This window comes from Megascapheus bottae, chromosome 21 (assembly GCF_031878675.1).
Source record: "Megascapheus bottae isolate mThoBot1 chromosome 21, mThoBot2.hap1, whole genome shotgun sequence".
Taxonomy (NCBI): Eukaryota; Metazoa; Chordata; class Mammalia; order Rodentia; family Geomyidae; genus Megascapheus; species Megascapheus bottae.
This window is the reverse complement of record NC_143529.1, coordinates 6,190,659-6,214,212: the sequence shown is the minus strand read 5'-3', so window position 1 is coordinate 6,214,212 and position 23,554 is coordinate 6,190,659. Positions and strand designations below refer to the sequence as shown.

Genomic DNA, 23,554 nt, shown 5'->3' with positions numbered 1-23,554 from the left:
CTCAATGAGTAATGACAAGGGCCAAAGATGATGATGTACACACTGGACAAAGGTTCTCCATTGTGCTCAGGAAAGTTAACCGGAATTACTGATTATGATTTAGATCTGAGATATCACTAAAAGCTCATGGATTGGAAGACTGATTCCCTACCTTGTGACTCAAGGGAAAGGGTGAAACTTCAGCAGCTGGTGCCTCATTGAATGGACTTTGTCACTGGACATGTGTCTTAGCTGGCTCTATTTTGTCTTCAGCCCTGTCTTTAATCCATCTTTCTTTGTTCCACCATGAGACTACAGTCCTTCTCATCTTCCCCACCAGTATATTCTGCGCCACTGCAGACCTAAGTGCAAGGTGATAATAATCATGGACCAAAGCCTCTAGAACAGTGAACCAAAGCAAATATTTCCTCCCTTAAGTAGTTTTCCACAGGTATATATTTCACAATGATGGAAAGCTAAGTAATACATTCCCAAATCTGAGCAATGAGATTTTTCATCTTACCATTCCTTCCCTTCTTATCAGCAAATCAATAGGTGAGGCGGTAGGAATGAAGAAAGATTTATGTGCATTGACTCCACGGAGAATCCTAGAAGTCTGAGATACACAATCATATTCTAAATCATCATTTCATAAATTCTTCTTGTGTTTATATCTGCTTCATTTTGATAGGGTTTATGTCTATGGCACAGATTTCTTTTCAACCATTTGGATCTCCAATCAAGTCAGTTAGAACATAGATTTCACTAATTGCTAATTACTCTTCCTTTAGATTGCATATACTTTGCTAGTATTTTAAAGTTGAGGTAGCTGAAAGGTTGGGAAGGGGTGAGCTGACATTAATAAGAGCCTTTTAGTTCTGGCCAACCAGTATCTCCTCTCTATTTGACTGAAACTCACCTGCTTTCTTGCTTATTCCTTCTATAAGCTAACAGTTATTTGGGTCTAATTTGATGTTTTACTTAATTTGTCTGCTTTTTTATTTAATTTGATATTTTAATACCTGTCTCAACTTACAAAGTTAGCATATATAATACTTACAACTTGCTTAGTTATTTAAATGTGTGTATATGGTTTATCCAATGATTTTCTATCCTATGATAATAATCTAATATATATAATAGATTTCCTTGTGATAAATAATAAATGATATATATTTTACCAGCATTCAAACATGAGAGATACAAACATATGTATGTGGAAATAAAATGTTTCTTTCGTCTCTTCATTAGCGTAAACTAACATATTCCTTCTGGAATTCTGTTTTTAATCACTTGATTAAAACCTCATATGCAGGAACATAAGATAAATTATAATTGTGATATAGATAGAATAGGTATGTACTAATGATTTACAAGATTGAAAAGTTGAAAAAATTAGCACAAAACAAATGCATCATCAAGAACTCTGATAAAGTTACTTTCCTCCTCTCAGAAGAACTTCTGCAGAGGGAATTCTTGAATTAATAGAAGAAGCCTCATGAATAATGGCAAGCAGGTGCTTTGTGGTACAGAGAAAATCATGAAGCCTGGTGGCATTGAATATAAAATCCTCTTCCTGAAAGTTTCTTTTTTTTTTCTTTTCCAGCCAGCCCTCAGAACTGAATAACATTCAGGCTTTTTATGTAGAGATCAGATATTTCATGAACTCAAAGACCTGACTAATCACTTGTGAATACTAAGAGCTCTGTTAAAATAATAGAAATAAATTCTCATAGAGGAACAGTGAACATAGATCTAGGTGTGGGTTTTGACAAACAATGACTGAAATATTTCATTACAGTTAGAAAGAATTGCTGCTTGAAATCTTGTATTAAGACGTGTTCATTCAGGTGCCAAGAGCAATTCCTTGATGGATTGCAATACAAAGAGGAAGAAAAGAGAGGAAAGTACAATACTACATATGTTACTAAACTCATTTCACCTGTAAAGAAGAGAATATTGATTTCATTCATCTCACTTAGTTGGGAGTCTGACTTAAGAAAAATTCAAGTTCACTGATATCAACTCTAAAGATGACAAGATTGCACTGAGAACAGAAAAAGAAAGGAGCCAAAAAATGATAAATGAAACTTCATTAAGAAATTTTAAAAACACTATTTTTCTTCATAAGAAAGACAGCAAAGGGGCTGCAGATTCTGGCTATATCTTTAATCTGTGGTGACCTTTATGACATTTGTGATCTATGGGCTCTAAATTGTGTGTGTGTGTGTGTGTGTGTGTGTGTGTGTGTGTGAGAGAGAGAGAGAGAGAGAGAGAGAGAGAGAGAGAGAGAGAGAGAGAGAATGTGTGGGTTTGTGTACACAGCCATTTCTCAAAGCCACTGAGGGCAAAACAATAGAACTACTAAATAAAATTTTGTTTTCTCTGGATGCTAATTGTTTCAGATGTGTATTTTTGTGTTGACTATAAGAAGATTTATAAAAATAATGCAATGAAAACTTTCTGCTCCCACAGTTTTTTGTTTTTGTTTTAGTCCTGAAGTTGAACTCAGGGCCCAAGCACTGCCCCTGCTGAACTGCTTTGATCAAGGCTAGCACTTTACCCCTTGAGCAATGCTCCACTTCTGGCATTTATGGTGGTTAAATAAAGAGAGTGTCTCACAGACCTTTCTTCCTTGGCTGGGTTTGAACTGCACTCCTCAGAGCTCATCTTCCCAAATAGCTAGGCTTATAGGCATGAGCCATCAGTGCCTGGCTGCTGTCACACTTTTAAATTAAAATTATAATTGTTCACTTATGGAATTTTGATCTTCTCATACTCTTAAGTTAGTTAAATTTAGCCAAGGAAAATGCCACCATACTTGCTCCTGAATCTTAGGGAAAATACCTGATCCATCATCAATTATTCTATCTTGAATTTGTCAAATATTTATTAATACCTCATGTATATATAATTCATTCCATGATACCATGGAAGAGTGTAAAGGTGAATGAAACCTACAAAGTGTTGAATATTGAGACATTGTGCACATGGCTAGAAGCCGCCCCACTCCACCCCCATCCTGCTTTCTGGCACTGGGTGGTGGACCCTGTATGGAATGAAAGAGCTCACAATTCCAATGCGAATTATGTCCTGCAAAATATGTGCTCATGATCTGATGCTCAGAGGAGAGCAGGATTTACTCTGGAAGGAAAATATTATGAAAACGTTTTGATGGGACTCAGTACAGCTTACTGGGAAGAAGTGGCAGCTCTAAATAGAAATGACTTTCTCAACACAACCTGTCTTTCATTCTAAGTGAGCCAGAGTTCACCACCTCTATCAGAACAAGAGTTAGGCAGTCAAAACAGTTGACAAAAACTTAATGATGGTTGAGAGTAAGGAGAGGCTCCTTAAAATACTAAATTGAAAAGAGCCAATTAATACATTTCTTTTTTAGGGCCTATAAAAATATGAAAGGATGAAATAGCTCTAAGTACATTAAATATTCTACACAGATCTTAGATAAGATAACACACTGTAAATGTGATTTAAATTCTAGTGAATGATTCTTGTTCAGACATTTTTAAAAAGATAAAAAGTTATATTCTGTTAAAGAGCTGAAAATGGTGAGCTTCATGAAATTATTATCTTTCGCAATTTCATCCAAAGTAATTAGTGGAGGCGCTGAGTGATGAGTGCCAAATGATAGTGTGGATGAGGAGATGTGGCCGAGGGACTCCAGCTCTTCTTAATCCTATGTTTTGTAAGTATCTGTGGCTACCTTGAATTCTGTGGTGGTGGGATCATGTAAAGTAGAGAACTAAGGGCCCTCATTAGAGGACATGTAAGCCTGAAGACTTAGGAGCCGAGTGGAAACAAGAAGTGTTAATGCCTAATAAATGCCTAATTGTAGATAAGCTTCTATCAGCAAAGCAATTAGGGAGAGCAAATAATTAAGGTGGAATGTGAAGGTGTCAAGACTTTTATGGAATCACCTAGAGGAAAAGTTCTGAGGCAGACAGAACCAAGCTCCAAAACCACAAGCCCTGGAAAAGAGGTGCAACAGTATTTCAGATCAGGCAATGTACCAGAAGCACATTAAGTAGTGATAGGTTCCACATTTGAAACAAGTGAAAAGCAAAATCCTTTATTCCAGTGAGTATTTATGAGTTTCTCCTTTTATGTAAATGTGTCTTTGGAAATGATTACTTAATTTATTTAAAATCATGGATAGTTTGCTCATTTTTTGATATTTTTTATTTAAGAAGAAAAACCCACCGAATCTCACGTTAAACCCCTCTGAAACACATCACAAGAACATATTCTGCCCTAATTTCACAAAAGAAAAATGATAGAAGTGAATAACTTGGCCAGAAAACATTAGAGAAGGACACAATATGTGTTTTTTGTTAAATACAGGATTTCAAAAGGTAGCTACACCCCCAAAAATGGCTTTGTTTCCTTGTAAAAGACACATTAGGGAGTAAACACGTAGTGGAGCAGGAAGTCCTCTAAAGCTGCTAGATAACCAAGATGATGTAGCCTTGCTTGAATGGTAATTCACTTTACTAGACTTGTTGAGCTACAAACTTGTGACGAAACTTTTTATTAGCTGATTCACTCTATTTCGACCAAGAGAAATATGTGGACGTTATTCTGTTAATACAATTCACAATTGTGTCTTCCTACTAGCTTGTTTTATCTGCACACCAATTCAGGAAAATCAGGGAGAAGATGTAACGTAGTGTAAAAATCTGAATCCCCAAGAACTACAGATAAATGGTAAATGATTAACAAAAATGCATAAAGTTCTTTTTCTTTTCCAATGGAACCTCGTCTGGCTTCAGTTGCTTCTCTTTTCCTCCCTGATTCAATATAGCAGCTTCAATAGGCTTTACTCTGGTATCCTTACCAACTAGAAAATGTTTTGTAATTTAGTGACAGTGTCAACATAGAAAATGTGTTTTTCAAATAACCCACAACTATCTGTTTGTTACTGTTCATATTTTTCTCCAATTGCACCTTTTTATTCTTTTCTCTGGACCTTTCAGCTCCCCATGGTTTCTAATACAAAGAACTTCAGCAGTTTCTTTTTTAAAATTTCCACTTTTTTTTTCAAATTGTACTTGCTAAAAGCTTTGTTGTAAGCTATAAAACTAATTCCAAAGAGTCGACAGAGATTTCACACATAAAGTGACTGAGATCTTAACTTTATCTCAGGAAAAAATAGCTCATTCAGGTAGTGTTTTGAATATTTACACCTTTGGAGAGAGCTTTGTCTCATTTTCAAACTAACTTTGATAAAGACATGTGGTTCCTTGCAAAGAGTTCTGGGGATGATATAAAAATTCTTTTGAATTCACACCCTGTCTTTTCTCTCATATTTTCATATTGAGAGTAAGAGATGGTTGCTTTAGCAGTTTTTTTCTATACCATATACATTTTTCATATTTGAGGAACGCTAATCACAGATTCTAACAAGTAAGAACAGACTTTATCATAACATTTTAGTAAAGAATCACAAATAAGATTTGTAGGGGAAGAAAGACTTTTTGAAAGAGTACCATGATATTTATTCTCTTATTACCCTGGAGTGAATAGATGTACATTTTGCTCCAATTACATTTTATTCTTTTATATTATAATGTTGGGCTATAGCATACACTTGGATTATTACAGTTAAGGATATTTCTGTCACTTACAGAAAGTAAGTGACAGAAGCGGATGGTGCACACAAACAATTAGCAGCAAGTAGAAATGTGTTAAAATTAAAAGATAAAATAGAGGGACTGGTACTAAGAACAATTCATGAGTTTGCATTTTGCACTTTGCAAGCTACTCTCTATGTCTTGGAAACTAGATGCAAATCCATTTTTGATTAAGTATATTTGGAGGTGGAAATTTTTGGAAGAAACTCAAAGCATTCTCAAAAACTAAAAATAGGTCTGTCACAAGATCGTTCAATTCCATTTATCTCTGCCTCCCTCCCTCCTTCCCTCCTTTCCTTTCTTCCCCTTCCATTCCTCTCCTCTTCTTTCCTTTCCTTTCCCTCCTATCTGCTTTCCTTTTTCCTGTTATTTTATTGTCTTTTATTTCTTTTTCTTCTCATAGGAGCCCACAAGCATTGGAGTCAAGTGATTTGCTTGCTTGACTCTTCTCTGGTGGCTGAGAAAACACCAGCTCTCTGGAAACGCTGCTCTGCAGCTCTGGACAAGGTTGGCATTGTAACCAAACTGAGCCTGGACCATGGCCTGCCAAGCACCATGGAATAACAAAACCTCAAGTCTCTAAAATCTCACTGAAAGTAATGAACAAATAAACAAACAAACAAGCAAACAGCAACAACAAAAAGCAGACAGGTCTTAAAAACCCAGTGTGTTTCCAAGCTTTTCTGAGAGCGGGAATCCAGGTGCTAGCCACTTCTCCATATCAGGGGATGCTGCCTAATCTATGCTGTGAGGATTGCTGCAGTCTCCAATTTTGTAAGGCAAAGTGTTTTTGTTGTTTGTTTGGTTGGTTGGTTTTTGTTTTTGTTGTTGTTTGGTCTGGCCACTCAAACTAACTGCTTAGAGAATTTAATCTTTTCTCTTTGATTTACAAGCTACAGTCAGGCCTTAAAAACTTAGCTATTCTCCCATTGTACTGAGAGCCAGAATCTAGGTTACAGCCACACCATCACATCAAGAAGCCTTCAGAATCCAGTTATGCCCAGTCCTCTGCTCTTAAGCAGTGTGGATCCCAGCCTACAATCATCAGAGATGCCTCCTGTCTGTGAAGCAAGGAACTCTGGCCCCTGGTGCTGCCCAGATGTTGGCTACAGGACAACAGCAGATCTCCACAGTAGAGGCTACCCTAAGACACTGCCTACCACGTATTGGGGGACACCATTCGTTTTTCCAAACAAATTGGAGAAATATTTTTAAAGATATACAGTCTGTGGTGATTTCTAAGTCTGTTTCTTATTTGTGTGCATGCTTAATTATGGCATTATTTTGTTTGTGAAATTTCTCAATTTTTATTTTTCCCTTCCTTTTTTGTCATTCACTGCCTTAATTTTTCTTTATTTTTCTTCCCTTTATTCTAGTCTTTCTCTTCTTTCTTTTCTTTTTCTTTCTTTCTTTTGTTTTTGGTGGATCATTGGGCTTGAACTGTCCCTGAGCTCTTCAGCTCAAGGCTACCCATCCTACCCTTGAGCCAAGCCCCATTTCCCATTTTCTAGAGGTTAATTGGAGATAAAAGTCTCAGGTCCTTTTGTACTCGGGCTGGCTTTGAACTTTGATCCTCAGATCTCAGCCTCCTGAGTAGCTAAGATTACATGTGTGGGCCACCAGCGCCGGCCTTTCTTTATTCTTTTGTGCCCTTTTTGTGTCCGTTTATCTTCATTTCCATCTTGTTTAGCTGGTTCATGGTGTTATCTTTTTTGGTTTGGTTTGGTTTACTCTGATATTACAACAGATTTGCTCACTTGCTATGAATATATATATTTATATATATATTCTGCACCACTCCCCAAACAAAAGTGAAGGCATATTTAGATAGGGGAATACCTATGTATGATTTTAAAAACTTTGCTTTAAAGTCTATGCACCTGTAGAGCTATAGGTTGATTTTTTTGGCTTTGTATTGTATCCTGTTGTGTTTTCAGAGTTGAGTGCTTTTGTGTGTTATTTTGCATTGCCTTGTATGGACATGTACAATCAAATTAATCATCAATCACAATATACCTAATCTTCTTTCCTTTGCCACGATTCCCTTTATACCCCCAAACGAAGGTGTATTTAGATAGAGGAATACCTGCAAATGATAGCTTTTTAGAGTAGATAATACTATTGTTTAGGGAGTCTTGATGAATAGATTCTGAACTTTTATTTTCCCCCAGTGGTGTCTCTCTATATCCTTTGACTCAGAGTCAATCTGGAAGGTTATTAATACATGTTATGGCTTTGAAAACAGGACCTTATAAGGCTGGGCTATTAGCAGGTAATCTGGAGAAGGATTCATTAAATGTGGAGAATGCTCAAAGGTGATTAAGAGGACCTAGGAAAGTGTTGTGTATGAATTTTGCAGTTAAGAGACATATTAAGGTTTTACACCAGAGTGGCAGAAGAAAGCAGCATGCTTCTAAACATACTGTAGACAGAGAAAATAGAGATTGAAAGTTGTAAAACTGGTATGGGTGACAAAAAAATTCAGGTTGACATTAAATTGACAGAACAAAAGCAACATAAAGTACACATTATGCCCTGAAAAAGAAGCCACATGGTGATAAATGTCCAACAAAGGTTGGAGAATCACTGCCACTGTTAACTTGAAAGAAAATGATTTTTAGAGTGAGAGAGATATGCCCCAAACTAAGAGTAATATTATATTTAGTCATGATTTCTCATACTATTTATGGGATATTAGTTATTTCCTATAATCCATTGTGAAACAAACTTCATTTCCAACTTGAATATATTTTTTATTCAAATTTAACTGCAAAAAAAGAAGAGCTTGTTTTAAGCAAAACTATAATTATTGCACTACAGAGATTTAAAATTCAGATTTCAAAAATCCTATGCAGATTTCAACTCATACACTATACATTCTAATGTATATTATATCTCTAAATTAAAATAAAAGTATTTTTCCACAAGTGTAGGTATAGGTAATCTTCTAGACATTTTGTTTAATGCTCCTTGGCCTTCTTTGTTTTGTTATTACAGAGAAGCCAGCTCTTTCTCAGCAAAGACTTGCATTGCAAGGGTAGTAGGAAGAAAGAAGAAAAAAAATCACAATAACTCTTTCTGTGACTTATTTATAATACATAGCACTTAACTAGAGAAGGATCAGGATTTATGTGTAGAATTTAAGATTTATACCTAAAACAATACATAGAAGTATCTATGTATATGCTTTAAAAATAACAAGTATGTACCAATCTTTGAATTATTCTTATAGACTTAAAATTTAGAAATGTAGCTTTTGTTTTGTTTTGTTTTAGTTGTGGGACTTAAACTCTGGGCCTGGGCATTGTGTCTGAGCTCTTCAGCTCAAGTTTACTGCCTTACCCCTTGAGCCATAGAGCCACTTCTGGTTTTCTGGTTGTTAACTGGAAATAAAGAGTCTCACAGTCTTTAGTGCTGTGGCTGGCTTTGAACCACAATCCTCAGATCTCAGACTCCTGAGTAGCTAAGATTACAGGCATAAGCCACCCTGCCTTGCTCAAATGTAGTTTGATCAAAATGATTATAAAATACAAATCAAAGATTCTGTTTTATCTTCATGCATTCCTTCAACAATTTTTTTCTTGCAGATTGGGTTTCAGATCTATTTGATTTTTCCTTTTCCTTAAAGAAGTTCTTTTAAATAAATGTCTTACAAGGCTGGTCTACTGGTGATGGGATTTCTTCTAAATTTCTACTTTCGGCTGGAAATAAAAGAAATAGGAGGGGATCTCCACATTTTTATAGGTTGTTCCTTGAGAATAAACGCTGCTAGTTTCTCATGGGAAATTGTGAAATAATATCTTGTTACAGATTTGAAAGGAATTGGAGGAAGGAAGCATTAAAAACATACCTAGAGTATTTTCTACAACAAAGGTCTACTACCCAGGGGAAATAACTTCACCAGAACTTTATTCTACCTGGGGGAAAGAGTACATTCTTGATAGACCCTGTTGCTATTTTCTGCTGACTAACATGGGAGGAAACTAAGAAATAATTGCAAAGGTTTACTGCTGAGGGATTCAAACTATCCTAGATTCACACTAAAGCTCACAAATTTTTTGATCTGTAGTCTTCTGATGTAATGTAAGAAGAGATGGAAACTTCAAGAAAGAATCAAAAGGGTGGCTAAACACCAGAAATTCCCAGCTGTTTTGTGAGTTTTGAAGATCCAGGTACTGAATTTCATTGTTCTGAAAGATTATCTCTGTTTGTAAGGGCTGATTCTTTGAAAATGTAATTTTCCAAAAAATATTATCTAAAGGAAAATAAAATAGATATGCCTGACAAAAAAAGGAAGAAAGAGTTCAAAAGGAGATGCTAGAAATAGAAAGAAACTATTAGTAGCATCATTGCAGAATTTTCAGATGAGCAGAATGGAGAATAGTTTGTTATGAAGTATTTGCACTATATAGAAAGCAATATTATGTCACTTGAGTGTAGTAGTATAAATATCCTTGACCACAAGGACTTCTGTTCCTGAGTTTGGTCAAAGTGATACCATTTTGAATATTTCCCTACTATTCCAAAAAACAACCACAAAGAATATAGTTAAACAGATACTACAAACAATTTACCTTGTGATAGTTTAGACTATGTGATAGTTTAGATAATTTAGAATCTTGAATTACTTACTATCTTCTTCAATTGAATATATTTTTCCTTTGGAGATCTTTGAAAATGCTTTCCACTGTAATTCTTCTTGAATGAATTCTTCTATTCAGGCTATTTTTTGTTAGTGCATATTAGTTGTATAAAGCAAAAAAGTCTGTGTAATTTTCATAAATACCTATAATCTGCTTTGATCATATTCAGCCCCTCATGAATCTATCACAACCTCTCTTCACCATTCCCCAGGCATCTTCCTTCTAATTTCATGTCTTTTTCCCCCCTTTACATTTCACACAGGACAGAAAATATGCCATATTCGTCTATTTGAATCTGACTTATTTCACTTAACATGGTAATTTTGAGTTCTGTCCATTTTCCTGCAAATGGCATGATTTCATTATTCTTTACATCTGAATAACACTCCATATGGATATGGTACATTTCTTTGCTCACACTTTCATTGATGGGCACCTAACTGAACCTATAACTTGGTTATTGTGAATAGAACTCCAATGAATATGAATATATGTATATCATTATTAAATAGGATTAAACCAGAAGAATTTCTCTTAATAATTTCATATGTATATTCTTCCTTTTTCTCCTATATTTCTATTCTTGTGTGGTTATGCCATGCCATATGCTTTTGTTTCTAATCCTGATTATTTTATATTATTTACAGCTCTCTAGAAATTGTTCAGTTTTTCCTCAATTCTTTGTTTCCAGTGTATGCTTTAAGAAAATGCTTGAAATCAACCATTACTGGGTGACTGCAACTGTAAACCCTCTATACATTATCCTGACAATAAAATGCAAAAAATATATTGCTTGAGCAAATGCTGAAAACCTTACAAACAATCTATCTTACTAGAACTTTGTTTTTCTCTTAAAATTGCTAATGGATGAAAACAAAATGCCAATAGTAGAAACCGTGTCCTGCAGTTGACATGTGGTTCAGCAGCCCTGCACACCCTACATTCAATTCATACATCCAAGACGGTTCTTTCTGAACAGCCAAACCTCAATTCAGGCAGATCTGGCTATTTCTGCCATCCATTTTCTATTAGTGTCTTTTCTGAGGTTAAAGGTCTCCACATTGTTGAAACTCTAATGTGAATGTCATTTTTTCCCTTGGTGATTTTATTTTTTTGGCAGAGATTCCAACACTGACATTTCACCTGGTCCCTTACCATTGACTTGCGCTCTTAATCCATACTTAGAATTTCTAACAAGTAGAGAACTCCCTCATATAGATGTACATGTGCATACATACATATATACATATACATATGCATATTATATCCCATGGCTGGAACAAAATGAGATATACCAAGCAATACTAAAGGAAGTTGCTGATAAAAAGTTAAACTATCATAAAATATCAGTACAAGTCTCTCAGCACCGCCCCCAATATACTCAATGTAAAAGTGGAAATATAAACTTAGATTAAAATATTTAATGTCAGAGTAATAATATAATACATGTAGTTAAAATAAATACCTGTTGTAATTACAATACTACAAAATAATACTGCCCATGTAGGTTCTTGAGGCATTGTCCTGTCTCATCCTCAAGAATAAAAAAAAATAGAAAAGAAGAAAGAATGAAAGTTAGGAGTGTTTTAGGATAAATCATGCATGTTAAATAGTCCTTTTAATCATCAAATATCCATTAAATGTTTAGGATTCAACCTGCAAGGAGTCCTAGTGCACCAAAAGCTCTTAGCTGTATTCATTGAATGTCTCCTGAGGAGAGCCTGAGGAGCTTAAAGGCCAGTTGATCTTGTGAAATATCAGACTTGAAAGAGAGGCTCGCACACCTGCCACGCGGCATTAGCAGGAGCAACTGAATCAGCAGCCCAGAGTAATGTAAAAAACAGGGGCTCATTCAAGCCATCTATTCTACCTGAAATGGTATTGAATTTTGCTTCTCCCTGATGTTTTGAGGGCTTTATTCTTTATTCAGGGCTTACTTCTCCTGCAGACGGAACCAGTAATTCTTTCTGTCTACATCAATATCCTAATTCTTCCTTTTCTTAATTAAATCAATGCCAAGTAGGTGGTTCTTTTCATTTTTCATAGTTATTTCTTCAGACTTCTAAGATGAGATAGCCTACTAAATGCAAAGAATAAGCACTTGGAGGGGATTAGGAAACAAAAGGATAAGAATATAACAAATAAGATTCATTTATATGTTCATTTATTCATGAAATAATTTTCTTGAACAGTTAGCATTGACTGCTTTGGGTATCAAAGACAACAACTGATGAAGGGGTTGGGGGGAGGGAAGTTGGGAGAAGAACATAAGAAGGGGTATCAATGTTCAAGAAGTAATTTACTCATTACCTGAAGAATGTAACTGTAACCTCGCTATACGTCACCTGACAATAAAATACAATAAAAACCCTATAAGAAAGTCAAGGAGAAAGAGAGACAAAAGAAATAAAAACAAACAACGGATAAGCTAAAATTCTCACATCTTTATTTCTGTTGAGCTGTCCTCATTACATCTTGACACATACTTTTAAGTTCCTTTTGAAAAATCTTGAGGTACATGTTTCTGAGGAATACCACTGTACAGAATAACTGTATTGCATGTTACTAGTGGTGTTCAGAAGGGAGGTGCTTAAAATCCTTTCAAGTCCAGATGTAATTCACTTAAACATATTTTACACCTAAAGTAAGACTAATCCCATATTCGATGAAATGGTCAGGCATTATAAATAGCTTGTAAATGGATTTGTTTCTTAATACTTAATCAAAACTCCTGGGAAATTCTTTAGTTAATAGTCTTGTTTTTTCACCAGTCCTGGAGCTTGAACTCAGGGCCTGGGCACTGTCCATGGGCTTTTTTCCCTCAAGGCTAGTGCTCTACCACTTGAGCCACAGTGGTACCCAGGAATCAAATCCAGGGCTTCATGCATGCTAGGCAAGCACTCTACCTTTAGGCTGTGCCCCCAGCTGTTTAGATAATAGTCTTATTGGCATATTTGTCATCTGTAATATCATACACAGAAAAATTAATCATACCTTTTCTTACATAATAAACACTGTTTAAGAATCTCTTAAGGAATTCCTGAAGTTGAGTGTCAGAAAGAAGAAGAAATATATTTCCTTATTATTTATGCAAATTTAACAACCATAAGTATCTGATTAACACTGCAGGGGATTGCTGATTTTAATAGTTCTTATTTTAAAACTAGTCATCATTTGATGCATAGTTATAATAAAAGTTTCCAGAAGACTCCCCAAAGCTTTGTAAGAGAGAAATTGATTTTCTATATCTCCAAGGTAAATTTCCAGTTTCAGAGAAATGCTATATAAAGATGGCTAATAGTTACATTTATTTGTTGATATTTTTAGTAGTGTTTAGCAGTCATTGATATTCTATGTGGTAGAAGACACATAATCTCTTCCCTTTGGTTATAGACAGAACATAATTTTTTCTAATCAACAGAATAGGACAGAAGTGGAAAGATAGCTTTTCTTTGATCTTGAATGGCTTCCCTTGATCTTGATATGAGCAGCTATGAAAAGGGCCACACAGAGGGAACTGACTGTGGCCTTAGGGCTCAGGACATTGTAATCATCCAACCTAAAGAAAATAAATTAGTACAATAACTTCAACAGTTTGAATGAAGACAGAGCCCTAGAGAAGAACACACTGTAGAGGATTCACAGAGATTGTGAGGTGACAAACAGCGGCTTAGCTATGTCCACCTTTAGGAACTACACAAACTGTGAGAAAAAAAATATGTATGTTGTCTTACGACATCAAATTTGTTGTAACATATTACAAAGGAATGGGAATCTAACATACTAGTTATAGTAATTGTTACCTACTAGAAGAAAGCAGTAAAACATACCTGTTAAAATAAATGACCACACTTGAACAATTATTATTACATAATACATATTAAAGGAAACATAAATTAGTACAAGGACTTGAAGTTCTATGATTTAGTCAGATTTATTTAGCCAGTACTAGTCGAGATTGTCCATGATTCTACAAGATACACCATGATTCCCAATTCTAACACTATAGATGAGTGAACGAATCAAACACACAGTCCTTTATAACACAGCACCTTGTTTCTGCACAGACAGTAGAGACCCTATCTTCAATTTGCAACATATAATAGGTTAATCTGAATGGTGATTATCCCATTTGTTATTTCAAGTAACTTAGTGAAGAAGTGACTATGTTATGGTAACAACTCCTGCCTGCACACCAGGAAATATTATACTGAGTATGTGTATCCATGAGCCATCTGAAAATCTGAACTAAATGATTAATATTATTTAATTTATAGTTTTGGGAAAGCTTTCAATGGCTGGTGAACCAGATGCCTGGAGTTTCATTTATGCTTCTTCACTCATTCTATTTGTAATATATCATTTTTGGTTGAACTATGAAGAAAATGTAGACTAGCAGTTGAAACATATAGGTTATGTTTTGTAAATGTTGTGACAGCTATTTATGCCTTCCGGCTCCTTAAAAGTTAATTGTGATATGCAAGCAGAAAAATATGAATAAATAAATGCATAAATGAATTTTATACTTGGTCCTTCATGCTCTTTGAATGTCTTCCTGCTCTTTTATCTATGTATGTTTTTTTTAAACATCAGGCATTGCTAAACTGGGAAATATTTATTCACTAAATGATCCCAGATGGTGAAATATTCCAATATGGAAAATATCACACCTTTGAATACTACCAGTGCTATCAGAAAACATAATACTGTAAGTCTCTAGTTATCAGGTTCATAATGATAAGTGCAAATTTTCTTCAATTTGACTATTTTGTGAAAGCTTAAATTATTAGGCTCACTTCCATTATTTAAAAAACATGGGTCCGGGAGTTTGACTCAGTGGTAGAGTGCTTGCCTAGAAGACTTGGGTTCGATTCCTCAGTACCACCTACATAGAAAAAAGAAGCCAGAAGTGGTGCTGAGGCTCAAGTGGTATAGCTCTAGCATTGAGAAAGTCCAAGGCAAGCCCAGGACTGGCAAAAAAAAAGTTTGAAAAAGTAGTTTCACAGAAATTAAAAAGATATGTGGTTTTCTTAATTTTACAACTTGGTAGTATTTCTCTTTCAAGTCAGTAAAAAATAAGTTATCCTTGTAAATCAAGTGCTTATTATATATTTTCCCATTCTTTCTTTCATAAATATAGTTTTGAAAATATACTTAAATTATATTAATTGATCCATAGATTTTGTTTTTCATAGGCAATACTTATTCATTTGTCTTTAGGATTTTTTTTCAGTGAAAAAAATAAAGCATTCCCTTTTTGCCTTTAAAAAGTAACTAGGCAAAAAAAAATATGGAAAAAGAAAAAAAAAAGAAAAAAAGTAACTAGGCTTTCTAATTAATTTAATAGCTATATCCTTTGCCATACAAAAGCTTTGCAATTTAATGCAGTCCCACTTATCCAGCCTTTCTCTGATTTGTTGTGATTCTTGGTCCTTATTAAGAAATGTTCAACCTGTGCCAAGGAAGCCTAGTGTATCTCCTATTCCTTCTTGTAAAGTTTTCAGTGTGTTGGCTTTTACCTTGAGGTCTTTGATCCATTTGGAGTTAATTCTAGTGCAGGGTGACAAAGAAGGATCCAACTGTAGTTTTCTGTGGGTGCTTAACCAGTTCTGCCAGCACCACTTGTTGAAGAGGCTGTCTTTCTCCCATTCTATTTTTTTTGGCTCCCATGTCAAAGATTAGGTGGCCATAGTAAATTAATTAGGAAGCCTACAGAATGGGAGAAGATCTTCATTAACCATACAATAGACAAAGGCAGCATGTCTAAATTTTATCAACAGCTCAAAAAATTGAATCACTCCAAAACTAATCTCCAAAGAAACAACCATCGCATTAAAAGATGGGCCAAAGACTTAAAGAGAGTCTTCTCTGAAGAAGAAATAAAAATGGCCTATAGACACATGAAGAAATGCTCGACATTTCTGGTCATAAAAGAAATGCAAATCAAAACAACTCTAAGATTCCACCTCACTCCAGTTAGAATGGCCAGGATCAAGAAAACTATTAACAGATGCTGGAGGGGATGTGGCCAGGAGGGATCACTACTACACTGTTGGTGGGAGTGCAAACTCATTCAACCACTATGGAAAGCAGTATGGCAGTTCCTCAAAAGACTAAACATAGAGCTCCCCTATGACCCAGCAATTCCAGTACTTGGCATTTACCCAATTGTCCAGAAACAAGGACATACTAAATCCACTAGCACAACGATGTCCATTGCAACACTATTTACCACAGCAAAGATATGGAACCAACCCAGATGTCCTTCAGTTGATGAGTGGATCAATAAGATGTAGTATTTATACACAATGGAATTCTATGCTGCTGTCAGAAAGAATGACATTGCCCCATTTGTTAGGAAATCGAAAGACTTAGGAAAAAATCATATTAAGTGAAGTAAGCCAGACTCAAAGGAACATAGGCTCAATAGTTTCCCTCATTTGTCATAATCAGTAGAAACCTTGGGCTCTCCTAGCAGAGATTTGCAATAGAGCAAAACCTAGATACATAAGGCCATACAGTATGACGCTAAATGAAAGGACCTCTAGGATATAGAAACAAAAGCCATATAGTGAGTGATTGTTGTCCTTAATGTACTATGTTATCTCACATCTCTTTTGCTGTCTCTTGGTTATCTCATATTGTTACAGTATCTCACTTTGTTATCGGATATATTTATATTTTGTTATTTGAAATTGGATAGGCAATGGGGGAAAACAAGATGAGGGGCAGGGTTGTGGGGATGGAAATGGGGACCAAGACATGAGAAAGGGTATCAATGTATGTGAAGTAATGCACCTTCTATCTGGCGAACATAATGTAACCCTTCTATTAATTACAATAAAAAATATATGAAAAAAAGTAACTAGAGTTACAGCCAAGGAATATTTCTTTTACCTTAAGAATATTTGCTTAGATTATTTGTTCTATTTGTTCTATATTATATTAGGGAAGTTTTAAATAAATTTTATAAAATTCTGTAATCTACACTTCCAGTTCTTTTCTTAAGCTTTAGAAGTCTAATTAGTCCTGTGTGGCTGTGTACCATTCTCTCTGTGCTTATGTGGTAATTTCTTGATTAGTACTAATTAATGACAAGTCAGTCTTCATTTAAAATGAATGATGAAAATGATTATTCAACCCTTATACTGAAATCATTTTGCAACTTGGCACCAAATGTCTATGTCAGGAGGCTGTGCCAAGCTCAGAGGACTCTGTCATTTCCACTTTCTGCTATAGTAAACTGAAATTAAATGTTGTTTGTTTTTAGACAGACTAGGCCTCTAAAGGTATAATGGATGATTTAACTCCTTTGCATAGCTTCTGTTTGATTTATTTATAAGTGGCTTTGGGGGGGGGGAGTAAATTAGGTAAACTGCACAGCCTAAGAACAGCTAAGGAGGACTTGCATAACAAAGCACTCAGATATAGATCTTTCTTGGCCATATTCTCCTGCTGGTATTTACCACTTGTTACTTTTTAAAATGCTACTCAGAATTCTGTTTACTGAAGCCCAGGGTCCTCAGAGGAGAGATTTTGTTACTTAGTGTTGAGAATATCTTTTCTAGTTGCCCCTTACTCTTTTGTTTTACTCAGTGTTGAGAATGTGTCTTCTAGTTGCCCATTACTCTTTTGCTAACAATTGGGTTAATTATCCAGATGACTGAGTTGCCAACTTTAAAAATTCTATGTTTTGTTTGTTGTGACTTTTTGTGGAAAAGGTACTGCTTGTGATTTTGTGACAAAGAGTAATAAGCTTTCACAAACTTGACATTTATACTTAAAAGCTACTATTTTATTTTAAAACAGTCATTAGGTGGCATGAACAAATCACGGAAATGAAATAGGAAACAGCAGTAATCTGTTGAAATCCAAGTAAAGGATTTCAGAACCTAAGTTGAAAACAAGCAAGCTAACAAACAAAAAGTGCCAAACAAGTTGGGCTTATTCATAATCTTCCTGGCAAGGGAGTACATTATTAAGAAAAAAAGGGCTTAATAATGCCAGAAAAAGGGTGGGGAGGGAGTTATAGATGCCTCTGTAGAAGGCTTGCTCCAGAGATATAGTTAACTATCTAAGGATTTGTGAGTTTACAAACTAGGATTCTACTATAGGTATAAATGCAATTAGACAGATGAGAATACTTGCAATTGACTAAAGAACTCCTTTATTAAAATTTTATATCTTGTTCCTTTTGGAATGAGTGAAAATAGTCCAATGATGAATTTTGAAAATTTGGTAGTTTTGTTAGATTTTTAAGTTCCAATTTTACTTCTTATCTTGTGAGTCATTCTCCAGTCAGGGCTGAAAGATTCAGATCTAAAAGGGATTTTAGTTCATATCTGTTCTGTACCTGGCATTTGTCACATTCGTAGACATTTAGATTTTAACTTGAGCTATTCTGTATTGCCCTTGCCAAATTACTATTGTATTATCTAGAGGGAGAGTGTGGGGCTTAGGATTATGTAGAACACCATTTGCAAAAAAGAAGGATAGTGATCACATTTCAGGTATAATTTTAGGCCTGGAATACATTTCATCATGAGGGGTTGGACTCTTATTCCAGTTTGAAGACAGAAGAACCATAGATAGTGTGACACATGGCAAATTTCCTAATTGTATTTTTATTTTCTCAAACAGTTTGGCTGTATTAAAAATCTCAGACAGGCTTGATAGTGTCTCTCCTGACAGGTCAGATATTCCAACTTGGAAGGTCTAGGTGATATAAAGGGCTCCTGTGTTTTGAAATTGGGAACTTACAAGGTAAGGTGATGTACATATAATTTGAGCTATCTCATTCCTGGGACATTAACTGAACTATTGTCAGTAAGATTTTCACAGTTTTTGGTGACCTCTTGGAAAATGAGAAAAATGACCTTCTAAACAGAAAACACATATTCAGAATTCCACATCAGAGGATATGATTTGGGTTTCAATCAAAGTCAAGTTGTTATTTCTGATTTTAATAGTCTAAATATCTGTTTTTTTTTTCAAGACAGTCTTGATGTGGATTATGGGTAGTATGAAACTATTATCTAGATAGAATAATGTTTATTAAGCAGAATGGTAATCTGCTTTGCAATGTACTTTTTATCGCATAGACTTTCACCATAAAGGAAATACACTTCCCTTTATGATTACCTAATTGTCAATTTATCTGAAATATGAAATAGTTTCTGTTAAGAATCTTTGCATCACACAACAACAGTGGTCTGGTACCAAGCAAAGGAAACAAATGTTTATGACTATAAAATGGAGCTACAATCAAAGCATGGACTAGGGCTAAGTAAACAAGCTTTTCAAGGGTGAGACAACTTGAGTAGCACACAACCAATTAATTATTCACTGAATTTCCTTCTATGAATGTTCAGTAACAAAATTCAGATTATGTGTATGGCCGTAGTTCATGTGGGTGAAGACAGAAATTGCCAGTTTTAGTTTTTATGGTAGTTAATTTTAGGCTTTCGGCATTCTGCTTTACTGGTCAGAAAATACTGAAGAGAAAAACTTCTGTAAATGGGATTGATATGGAAGGAAGCTGGAAATCACTCCCTCTCCAAAAAAATGACATTTGATCCTGATTGTAGGATTTGGCCAAATCATAACAAAATCGTAGCAGAATGTTGGATGACAGTGATAGTAACAGAAATTAGAACAGGAAAAACAGTGAAAGGGTATCTCAGCTCTCTTAAGAAAGAAAATAGAACAAAAAAGATTAGAATCATGCAGTTTAAAGTACAATTGTATTTTTGGTCACTTGGATTGTGCTATATGGATTTTGAGTAGGGACTATTGACACTGAGAAGTCACTGTTAGATCGAAATTCCTGATAGATGTACAGTTTATGATATTGTCTACTAGGGAGTATTTGGAGGTGTGCATGTTAAGGTTACCTAGGCTTTCAACTGCTATATGGAATTGGATTATTTAAACTCTGAAACATGTATCCAATTCATTGAAATATCACTACTATGCATTTAATAAGTAATACATTCATCAAATTCTTTCCAAAAAGAGTCAAAAGTAAATCTTTCTTAACTTTTCAAAATACCAAACATTCTCAGTGGAATAGTATCAAATAAATTAGTGTGAACAGATAGTTTTAACTTATCAATAAGATAATATGCTAAATTTGCTTTTAAGTCATTTATCTAAATCAGCTTAATGAAGATTCAAAGCCAACATAGATGAAATTATTCTGAATTGAGTCAGTTTTTCTGGAATTATATTAATTATGAGACTTGAAGTAGCCACCTCTTTATTCAAAGTATTTTTTCATGCTAACTAATGCATGCTTTTACGATGGCATGTTTGAGAAGAATTTTCATGCTTGTCTATTTGAGGATGTCAGTGTTCATAATAAGCCTTTCAACATCACATAATTTATCTTTAAGAATGGTCTAACCAGATTATTCACAGTTTTTCTCAGAATTAATGTGTAATTATCAGTCTTCATCTTCCACTTGGAGAGACAGCATAGATATATCCTTCAACTATAAATGCGGCCTAAATGGCAATATAGATTAAGCGAGCTTGCTTGTGATAACTATCATTGGGGAACCTTTGTAAAAGCTTTTAAAGCTTTTCTGTCTGACATAGTAGGCATTAGTTATATATATTTATTAATCACTTCAAATTTGGTTAATCTGAAAGGAGATGTGCTGCAAATGTGACATATGTACTGAACTTTAAAGCAAAAAAAGAATGTAAAATACCTAATTCAGAGTGTTATATTGATTGCATATCAAAGTTATATTGTTTTATAAATATATTTAATTAAAATATTATTTAAATTAATAAAATATTTACATTTTAATGTGGCAACAAGAAAAATTTAAAAACAAATGGCTAAGATTTATGGCCTGATGCTTCTACTGAATAACCACACTCCAAAGTTTTCTACTGTTCTGATAAGCTTCATTTTTATTTTGCCAGTCCTGGAGCTTGAACTCATGTCCTTAGCACTATCCTTGGGCTTTTCCTCAGGCCACTTGAGCTACAGCACCATGTCTTTCTTTTTCTATGTATGTGGTACTGAGGAATCGAATCCAGTTCTTCCTGCATGCTAGGCAAACACTTTATCACTAGGCCAAACTCCCAGTCCCCTAATAAGCTTTATTTTAAGTGATCTGTTCCCTGAAACAATTGAAAGGCTTCTCATAATTCTTGTATTTCCTCCCTATTTTTAATAAAATCATCAGACACAAAAGGCAATGCCTATTTAAAAAATGCCACTATCATCCTACAACTGCAAAGTGATATCAGCTCTCAGTATAGAGTAACTCTTTTTGTGGTAATTTGTTAGGCTCTAGGGAAAACCATAACTGTGCCTAGAAATTCTAAGTGGAGCATTGAATTTTAAAAGTTAAACAGAAATCATTAGTGCATGCTCAATTTAATATTTTTGGCTTATTTTTAAGTAAATACCATCTAAAAAACTGTTAGGTTAAAAAATTTTGATTTTGTACTTGTGAACATTTCTATACACATTTTGAGGTAAATGTACTTTCATATCTTCCTGGAAAATACCTAGCATGCGATTGCTGGGTAAATACATGTTTGTCTTTACAATGAACAGCAAAAAATATGTTCCCAAATGACTGTCATTATGTATTATCAATGAAAATGTAGGAGAGTGCCAGTGGCTTTATTTTATAAAGATTGATATTTTTTGGCTCTAAATTTTTTTTGTTATTCTATGTGGCCATGATGTTGCTATCTAGTTGTGCTTTAATTTGCATTTCTCTAAGGCCTTAAGATGTTGATGATCTTTACGAGTGCTTAATTGCCATTCACGTCTTTTCCTTGATGAAGTGTACATTTTTCCTGGCATTTTGTTTTTAATCTTATTATTGAACTAAACAATATATGTTCTCAGCCTCCTGAGTAGCGAAGATTACAGGTTTGAGGCATCTGTTCCTGGATTAAAAGTTTTATATAGGTGATCTGGGTATCTGCAGCTCACATCTGTCATTTTAATAACTCCGGAAGCTGAGGTCTAGTAAACTGCAGTGTGAAGCCAGCCTGTGTAGAAGTCCATGAGACTGTATCTTCAACTTAATCAGGAAATAGTCTGTGTGGTAGCATGCACCTGTAGTACCAGCTACTCAAGAGGCTGAGGCAGGAGTATTGCTTAAACTTAGGACTTCAAAGTTAGATTGGGCAACATAGAAAGATTACTATGTATTTTTTTTCTAAAATGGTCTTTTAATGATCTGGTGTTGTTAGCTCACAAATTTCAATTTTGTTTTGAAACTTACATGCTATGTAGAGATGATTAAGTCCTCAATAAATTGCTCATTGATAGGAAGATTTTGAAATGTTTCTTATACAGCCTCTTTTGCAGTGTCAGTTTTTGTCAGTTAAACGGAGGGATGGTATGTAGTTCTGTCTTCCTTAGGGTTAAGTCATTGAGAATGTCATGAAGTTCAGCCTCTAACCAATATCTAATTGTTATTGCCATAAACCCAATTTCAGGCTGTTAACCTCTAAAAGAAATTCAAAAGCTTCTTCCCCAGGAATTTCCTGAGGAAAAGACTATTCTTGTAAATGCTTTTTGAGCATCATGATTTTTATGGAGGCTGAAACGGGGAGAAGGGTAAGGAGGAAGAACAAAGTACATGGATAAGTTTGTGCATGTGAGTAGTGAGTGATAAAAGATTGGAATGACTTTAACTGTCACCAAGACTTTGAACTCTACTTTTTTAAGGGACATTTTAAATATTGAAAAAGTGAAACATTGGTTTCAGTTAGAACTTTATGCCATCATTATTGGCATTTTATGGTGTCAGTTTCAACTCTATTTATTTTAAAGTTATTTGTCTATTACTTGACTCACTTTTTTTTTAGTGGGGGGTAGCCGGTCATAGGGCTTGAACTCTGGCCTGAGCATTGTTCATGAGCACTTCAGCTCAATGCTAGCACTCTATCACTTGAGTCACAGCACCACTTCTGGTCTCTGGTGGTTAATTGGAGATAAGAGTCTCACGGGCTTTTCTGTGCCAGGGCTGGCTTTGAACTGTGATCCTCAGATTTCAGCCTCCTGAGTGGCTAGAATTACATGTGTGAGCCACTGGAACCCAGCTTTTACTTACTTTTATTACTAGTTTTTAAAAGGTAATACACAGTTAGACATCTCAAATAGTCTATAAATAGTGATTGCCAGTTAGAAGGACATACATAAGAATCTGCAGTACTGCTGAAGGTTGTTTACAGCTTGTGCACATACTCAGGCTAGGTGCCTGTGGTTCAAGCTTGTATTCCTAGATGCTTAGGAGGGTG

At 35.0% G+C, this 23,554-nt stretch overlaps 1 long non-coding RNA gene across 1 annotated transcript; it reads right to left on the bottom strand.

Annotated features, from left to right (window-relative positions):
• Positions 1 to 173: 173 nt before the first annotated feature.
• Positions 174 to 22,617, bottom strand: LOC150048572 (uncharacterized). Its single transcript, XR_016539086.1, has 3 exons — positions 22,534 to 22,617; positions 503 to 595; positions 174 to 341 (listed from the first exon to the last, which is right to left on the bottom strand). It is a non-coding gene; the product is annotated as an uncharacterized LOC150048572 (long non-coding RNA).
• Positions 22,618 to 23,554: the final 937 nt, after the last annotated feature.